Source organism: Arachis stenosperma, chromosome 2 (assembly GCF_014773155.1).
Source record: "Arachis stenosperma cultivar V10309 chromosome 2, arast.V10309.gnm1.PFL2, whole genome shotgun sequence".
Taxonomy (NCBI): Eukaryota; Viridiplantae; Streptophyta; class Magnoliopsida; order Fabales; family Fabaceae; genus Arachis; species Arachis stenosperma.
Genome location: NC_080378.1, coordinates 11,667,648 through 11,677,335, shown reverse-complemented (window position 1 = coordinate 11,677,335; position 9,688 = coordinate 11,667,648).

The window sequence follows — 9,688 nt, the reverse complement described above, 5'->3', positions numbered from 1 at the left end:
CTGCCCTCTATTCAAAGGTGTTCCTCTTCTTTACCTTGTTTGTTTCATACTTTCATTTTTTTTTTTTTATGATGATTGAACTTGTCCTTTGCCTTACTTATTTTATTTTGGATACTTTTGTCCAACCAAAACATCTATTATATATCTATTATTTTACAACTAAAATGTGTTACATATCAATTTTTCATTGTAATTTGAATTAAATATTTTTCTTCAAAACTAAGAAATTTTTCTTTCATCCTTATTAATTTTACAATCAAAATGTACCACATGTCACTCTCCTATTATAATTGAAATTAAATCGTTCCCTCCAAAATTAAAAAATTATTTTCTTCGCCTTACTAATTTTACAGCTAAAATATGCCATATGTCACTCCCTCATTACAATTGAAATCAAATATTTCCCTCCAAAATTAAAAAGTTCTCCCCTTCTCCCTCTTTCTTTCTCTATTTCTCTCATTTCTTCAATCACTCTATCTATTTTATATATGATTATCAATATCAATGACTAATTACTAATTTGACAATTAAAATGTGTAACATATCATTCTTAATTGCATTAAAATTAAATTTGAAATATTAAAATTGAAATTGAAATATATCTATATTATATATCATATAACTATCTAATTTAATAATCAAATGTGTCACATGACACTCTCTTATTAAAATTGAGAAAAAATATTTTTTTCAAAATTAATAAATTTCATTCCTAAATTCTCTCATCTACCTCTCTCTGTTTTTTATTTCTCTCTACTATTTTTACTCTATATATAATTTATATTTTAAATTAGTAATTTGATAAATCAAAATATGTCATTCGATATTTTTTTACAATTAAAATAATTTTTTTCAAAATTAACAAACTCTCACTCTCACTCTCATTCTTTATCTTTATCTTTCTTTCTCTTTTCTCTCATTCTCTATTTTTTCTATTTTTCTTCTACAGAAAACAAAATTAAAAAAATAATATAATTTAAATAAAAATATTATTATTGTTATTACATTCCTTTTTTTTAGTTTTTTATTTAGTTTTAAATTTTCACTGCTTATTTTTATAATTTACATTTTTATTTCTCTTCTTTCAAATATTTATTACATATAATTTGGAGAGAATACTAATATTATAATTAAAAGTTAGAAGTAAGATTCAATTGTTTTAAAAAAATTAATTTTGAGTTAATTTTATAACATAACTATCAGTATAATTTTTTTATGCTAATATCTAATTATATTTTTATATACATATATAGAGAGAAAAAAATATTATTTTTAAATAGCAAGTATAAAAATTAATTATTTCTATTTGTGCAACAAACTTAACAGTTAACACCTAATTAAATATAAAAGTATACAAGTTAAATTATTTTGAATTTTAGATAAAGAATGTTAAAATTAATTATTAATAAAAAATTAGACTTTTTTATATAAAAATAATAACTAAAAATTTTATTATTTAATTTTTTATCTACAGATATCTTGGTCTTTTTAGTCATAGACTTTTGTCAACCTATGATTTTTTTTGTAAAAATAATTTGATTTTATAAATCTTTTGTGCAATACATAATTTATACTGTCAGAATAAAGTAGGCCATAATTTTAAAAAATTTATATTCACGTAATATTATTACGGATAAAAATACTAGTTATTATATTATTTTACACGTGATATGATTACTTTTCCTTCTTTTATATAGTATTAAATAATCTTTTTTTATTTTATTTTCGAATTTTAATGTTATGAATAGCCCACAAATTCTTTATAATCTCATTTAATAGGACTTATAGAATGACGTAGGTAACAAAAAGGCCACTATGAATAAATAATTAATTGATTAACTAATATATATACAGGCTAGGGGCAAGTCTAACTGACATAACTAAAATCTAAGTAATATACATAACTAAGTCAATAATTAACACTATTTTAATATTTGTCACTCCCTTCTTCAAACATAGCTAGGCGACATAGATTGTTGTCCAAATAAAAGAATTTGGAGGTAGAGATTGGTTAGTTGATTAAGATATCAATAAAGTAATTTATGTACTATGTTATTTAATAAAATTATTCTCATGACATAACTTCTTACCCCTTTTTATTTAATTAATTCAATTATTTTACCACTCCCTCCCCATTCCTTATAATTGAGAAAAACAATGAATATAAACTAACTTATTTTCATAATTATTTTAGTAAAATAAACAATATCTTTAAAATGGAATGTTATTGAGTTGAACTAACCAACAATCAACATGAAAAATCAGATAATTTTAGCAATAAAATTATTGTAGCTAAATTGTACAATAATCAAAGTTGGTTATCTAAACACTAACTTTATAGTTGGCTTTGATGAGCAAAATTCTGAAAAGGTGGATTACAGCACCAACTGCTACCTCTCATCTCACTCAAGCTCCCGTGTATTCTATAAATAAATATCTATAATCAAATGTCATTAACACAAAAAATAATATAAAATAAAATAGGCTTCTAACCTAATAATTATATTATATGTATAATTAGTTATTAATAAAAAATATATATTAAAATATAAAATATATATTAACTAAATAATATATATATATATATATATTTATACACAAATACATAATAATTAATTTTGGTGACTAATTCTAATAAATAAATAACATTTTTGTTAATACATCATGAGACTCAAGTATTAGAAGCCTTATAGATATTAGTGTTCCAATGTATTTGTTGGGCCATTTTTTTACATATAACACAATAAATACAAAAAAGTATTATAATTTAATGGTTGAAAAATTGATAAAAAAATATAACTTAAAGGGACTAAGGATGCGTTTGAAGTTTACGTTTGGAGAAGAGAAAAGTTCGTTTGAGCGTCTTGAACATTTTATTTTTATGTTTGGCAACCTTTTGAACTCTCAATCAAAAAGTGTTTACACCTGTAAACGTACGTTTACGTGAATAAAAAAATTCTAACTTCTACATTTACGTTGAAAAAGTTTGGTTACTATTGAGAAAATTAGATGAGAGTTTTTTTCCTTTTCTACCAATCTTACCCTTCATTTTTTTCTATAAAAAAGATGAAAATAACTATATAACTTTTACAGTAATTCTTTGTATATGTTCTTCGTTCCAATTTTGTTTTTATACAAATTTATTTCAATCACGGCCCAAGTAAAAAATTTATTATTTTTTGTTTATATAAATTCTTTTTTCTATCATTTATTGTACTATATTTATGTTGTGTATAAATTTTTTAATTTTTTAATTTGGTTTTATTCATATGAATTTTATTTACTTCTTACTATAATTTTTTTATATAATATATGTTGTTGATCGTAATTATTATATACTATGTTTGTATGACTTTTTTTCATTTTTATTGTACTTCTGACTGTATTTTATTTTTGTCTTTATTATATACTAATTATAAATAACAAAAGAGTTAAAATAATAAAAATTTATAATCCAAAATTATACTAAATTAGTAGTAAAAAAATTATAGGATATTTTCTTTTTCTTTGACATTATAAAATGAATAATACTATCTTTCATATTTTTATTTTTTATTGTATTTATTTTATTTATATGATAAATATTTTTTATATTATTTTTTTAATATTCTACTTTTTCATGTATATTATTATTTTTTATTGTTTTCTAGTTCATATGAATTTTTTTTATTATATGAATTTTTTTATGATATTTCTTATTATTTTTTATGTATTTTATTAGTGTTTTATCATGTCTCTTAATAAGATATATTTAAATATCTAAAGTAAAATAATAGAATAATATAAAAAAATTATTTAAATTGATATTTTTTTAGTAATTTTTCATTTAAAAATGATTTTGAGTAGTATAATCTAAATAACATTTATCTTACTGTAATCCATTTTGATATAACATAAATCCCATTAACACAAACTTACTTTTCATCAAAATCAAATTTACAAAATTAATTTTATACAAATTATAATTTGCAAACTAAAATCTAAACACACACTAAATTGGACTGACTTACAATTATTTTGAAATAATCAGTCATTCTTGTATAACGGGCTTTTGCCATTTTCTTACCATGTCTGAGTACTTCACTATTTTTGTTGCTAAGAACACCACTTGGGATCTCCTAGCTAGCTTGCATCATTTCATCTTTTGTTTTCTTTTTCTCCATCTTTACTCGTATTTTTTTAGAAAAATTGGTCATCAAATCGGTTATTTATATAAAATATATATTAAAATATAAAATATATATTGAAATGAATTAAACAATATATATTTATTTTTTTAATAAATTAATACATTGATTTATAAATAAATATATAATAATTAATTTAGTAGCTAATTTTTTGTGTGTCTATAATAATTTTTCAAAAAAAAAGAAAGTAGGATGAATTTCCCCTAAACCAAAATCAAATAATACCCAAACAATTCCCTCCCAAAATAAAAAAAAGATTTTGCGTAGTAAACAAATACGTATTTCTTCCATACAAAAAAAAAGAGCATTTTTTGTTTTTCTACTTTTGGTAATATCACACATAGACTATACTTAAAAGGTTCTCCCATGCCCCTACTCTCTACCGAGACCTAAACCCTGGAATGTGTAATTTATGACTTATGTGGTTCATAAAATTGCCCAATTTTTTTCATTACAATATTTTTTAGCTCAACAGGCTAAGGGACTAATCTATTGCGAATATAAATTCTATTTAAAAGTTTATCGTTAATCAATGAATTATTGTAAGACAATATTCAAATTTTGATTTTTATTCAAGCGAACTAGACACCTAACCAAACTTGGTTCAATTGCCAGTTCGTCACTAGCGTCAAGGCCTAACCAAAGTTAACAAATAAGTGTTTTTTTTTTGGGTTACTCCTTTTCTGAGTCTAGGTAATGTGAAGGCTGAAGGCCCAAACGAGAGTTAGACTACAAGACAAGGTATAGAGGCCGAATAAGCATTAGACAAAAGAAAGAGAGATATATGATCCTTTAACAACAATAAAAGAATAAAGCATACACAAAATAAAAAGATAAAACAAATATAGTTCTAGTCCAGGTCCAAAAAAAAAAAATAGTTCTAGTTAAATGCATGAATTTTAATCACAAAAAAATGATGAATGTATTTCTTCAATATTATTAATATTTCTTTTTTATTTTGAAAAATGATAAACATAGTTTTCAGGAATTGACGACGCAATTAAAGGGAGAAAGATGATCAACCATCTATGAAGAGAGAATCATAAGCAACCATGGTACAACAAGTTTCAAAGTCCAACAAGTGTTTACAAGAAATAGATTTAGGACTTTAGATATCTTATTAAGAATAAAAACTAATTATCTCTCATGTTTTCCAAAATGATTTTTGCATAACTTATTTGAGAAATTTCAAGGAATTTATTGAAATCAAGTTTTCATATGATAAGAAAGTGCAAAAACATTTTTTGTGCACTAGGATCGATCTTCATACGAAAACAATTGAAAAACATGTTTTGATATTGTTTTTAATTTAATTTTGATGCACTTATACGTGCTTCCAATCATGTAATACCACGTCATAAAAAATAACTGTTATTTTTATTGATTGTATGAATAATCATCCAAAAAGAAAAAAAAAATAATTGTATGAGTATGTAAAACATTTTAAACTGTCAGTGCATAAAAAATAAACTATTATTTTTGCTCTTCATGTTGGTTTTGTTGTTAATGATTAGTGAGAATCAATTTTTGTGTTATTGGAGGATCGGTCCTATGATCTTGATGTTTCAGTGTTAAAACTCAAATTCAACAGAATCAATCCTTATACAAATGCAGGATCAATCTTCTGTACTTAATACTTGTAAAACACAAAGATCTTACAAGATCTTGACCAAGAAGTTTGATTGTCTATAAATAAGAGTCTTGTGATGTGTTTTAGAAATACATATATACTATTTTAGAAATAACAGGTGATTTGATTTCTAAACTATACTCCCAAATGTTTTATTGAGTCAAAGATCTTCCACTACTTTCTTTTAGAATTGGATGTCTCTCTCTTGAATGAAAGCAATTTGACCTTATATCAAAATACATAAAAGATTTGATGTAGGCAGCAAAGATAGCAAAACTAGGAGTTATTATTAGATCCCAAAAAAATAAGGGTTGGATGAACAAAACTTCTAGAGTTGGATAGCACACATAATAAATAAATAAATAAATAAATGAAATGAAATAAAAATAAAAATTTCCCACATGACATGTTGATCATAACATTGAACTACTTAATTGTTGACAACTACCTAAACATGACTTGGTGCTTTCATCACATGGGAGAGAGGCTGGGTTGGCATGGTTTGTTGATAAAGTTTGATCAAAGACCTTAGTCTAAATCCTAACTTTTACATCCATTTAATCCTTGGGAGTATTTGGTTATATATTATTTTCACACTAGGGGGTTAAAAATGTAAAATTGTTTCCATGTCATATAAGATAACTTCCATCGCTTTAAAACAGAATACATAATAGACATGTTTAAAAAAAAGAAAAAAAAGAGAGAAAAGAACAGAGTTATATATTTTCACTGTTTTATTGTCGAAATAAATTTTAATGTACTATCAATATAAAACAGTTTTACACGTGCATCCAATTACAAAAACGTTACCTCAGCAAAAAAATACTTTTGATGTTGACTTTTTGAATGATCATTCAAAAAAACGAATGTTATTAGATAATGGGTAAAATATTTTACTGTATCAAAATTAAACTCATTATTATCTTTGATATTTTTGTCTCTTTGTAAAAAAAATATCTCTATCTCAATATAAAAAGCAAATATTATATTTCAACCGTGTTAGATATACACTAAAATCAGTCATTAGTATAAAATATATGTTAAAATATAAAATACACATTAAAAATTATTTAATCAATACATATATTTATACATAAATACATAGTGACTGATTTTAGTGTATAAATATTATTTTTGAATAAGTTTACATAGGCTCGATTTATTTGAAGTTCTTTAAAGTTTGTTTTTATCTTTTCTTATAAAAATTAAATTGAAAAACTTATTTAGGGTTGAATCACTTGACTAATTAAAGTTAAGAGTTATGTAAATGCTCCTATATTTACAAAGAAATTAAAATGAGGGCAACAAGACAAAAGGTCATAAAGTTAGTTCCCTTGTTTATGCTTTAGAGTTTAAGCCTCTTTATCAATAAAAAAGGATTCTAAACAGTAACTCTAATACCATATAGGAAAGATGAATTAACCTGGATTTTCAAGCAATGTTTTGTCGGACACATACCCTTTTTTAATTCTAATTTGCTTTAATCATTCCATTTATATCTGTGTTCTTTTGTTTTTAAGCATAACTTTTTATATATATTGTTGAATTTTTCATGTAGTACTACATATATTATTACCTTTTGGCTTTTGCTGAAATTAATTATAGAGTGGATATAGGTAAAATATTCAATTTGAATTATTGTAGTGTTAAAGTGAATAATGTTCTAGACCCACATATTTTCAGGCCTATTAATGAAGATCCATGAAATGATATTGGCAAGGGTTCTTCATTTATAAGAAGCAAAGGTTAGTGTCTTCTCTTGAGACTTGAAAATGATTCTCCTTTTTTTTTTTTCTCCCCTATTCTGAGGGCATTCCTATGCTCCACGGTCCACACTAAGATTTTAGACTTATGCTATGTGTACATCAAAATCAGTTATCAATATAAAATATATGGTAAAATATAAACACACATTGAAAGTAAATTAAACCACACATATATTTATACATAAATATATCTGTGACTAATTTTAGTGGCTAATTTTAATGTACAAATAACATTTTTAAAGATTTTAATATGTGAATAAAATCATGTTATTTATAACACGCGAAAAAAATAATTCAGTAATATTAAAGATTTATTTTGTGTTTAAAATTTTATTCAAACAACATAGATTATATTTAAATATTTGAATGCACTATTAGAATATTATGTGTATCCACACTAAAATTAATATTTGCGGTCAACTTCTTGACCAATAAATATCTAATCTAAATTGAGAAACATCTTACAATTCTTTAAACATCGTAAAAATCTCCAAAGATTAGACTTATATATAATTGTGTATGTAGAAGTAAAAAAATAAGACTCTTGTGTATTTTTTTTATTCTTGTCATACGAACATATATATAGTATGACATTGTTACTGATTTTAAATTTGAATCTGATTTGAAATTTAGATCTCATCTTATTTTAAACTTGAACTTTATCTTATTTCAAATCAAAATTTTATAAATCACATCATATCACAATTTAATCTGAAACAGAATCCATTAGAATCTCATCCAAACTTAAAATTCAAATATTGGAATAGAATAACTAATTATTCTTGATTCTCATTTAATATTCTCAGTCATCATATTATTTTTATATTCTTAGTGCTAGCAAAGAATATAATAATATTCTATTTGAATTAATATAATTATTTATTTTTTTAAATCAAAATAATAGATAATTTTTTAGCAAAGCTTAGAACATTCGTTCGTATGTGACCCCATAGGTTCAATGCTAAGCGGGTAGTAAATTAGTCATACTAAATTTATTAATTAAGATTGAAGTCTAACAACACTTCTCAATGACTTAATAGTCTAAAGTAATATATTTTACTAAAAATTCGAGAAGAACAAAGTATAATTCCTCCATCTTTTCGGCTCTTGATTAACCTTCAAAATATGGTTTAATTGTCAAACTCTAACTTGTTACCATTATTATAATGGATTGTGAATGACGTAACAAACTCATTTCTTCATTCATTCAATCCACTTAACAAAGGTTTTATTTATTTCAGTCATTATAATTATAGAGTTTAAACTCTTTATCAAGAGGTGATAGATTCCTTATTGATTAATTATTAATTCTATTAGCATTTTAATCATATTCAATATCCATTCAACTAGCACTCTAAGGTATTAGGTGTTTGAAATCAAAATATAATATATACAAGTCGCAAGTTAAAGGAAACTCTATTACCATATTCATCTTGAGAATATCATATTAATAAATATACAGAAATTATATGTATTAAAACAATTTATTTTCCATATTATTAATGTTCTTTTAATAATTTTATGACAAAAAAATTTATTATAATAACAATAATAAATTATACGACATATGATAAATCAGATTGTGGTCATATTACTTATTTTTAATATGTAACTATAAAAGATATTTCGGTACTCAAGTAAAAAAATATCATGAGTGTGTATAAAATAATAGATGAACTTAGAGATGTAAATAGTGAGATATTATGTATAAATACTATGAAGTATAAAAGACGAAGCTATAACTTAGTCTTTAGAATTTTATAGAACATCTTTTTTTGTTGAAACATAAAAATTATCTTACATAAGAATTTAAATTGACGAGTGAAATTGATGTTGATATACCTTTGTTAAATTGGCAATGACGGCCAAAATGATTGTTAGTTAAGTTGTTAGAGGATGGAATACATCAAACGACTTATAAAGGTTTACAGCTTAATTATCATAAAATAGGCACAAATTTAAATCTTTTTAAAAGCTTAAATTAGTTAATAAACTAAGTTTTAATCTGATTTATTACAATTATGGACAAGTTAATACGATATTACATCAAGGAATAGAGAGAATTAGATTAAAATCAAAGATAATAGAATAGAAATTTCTAATAA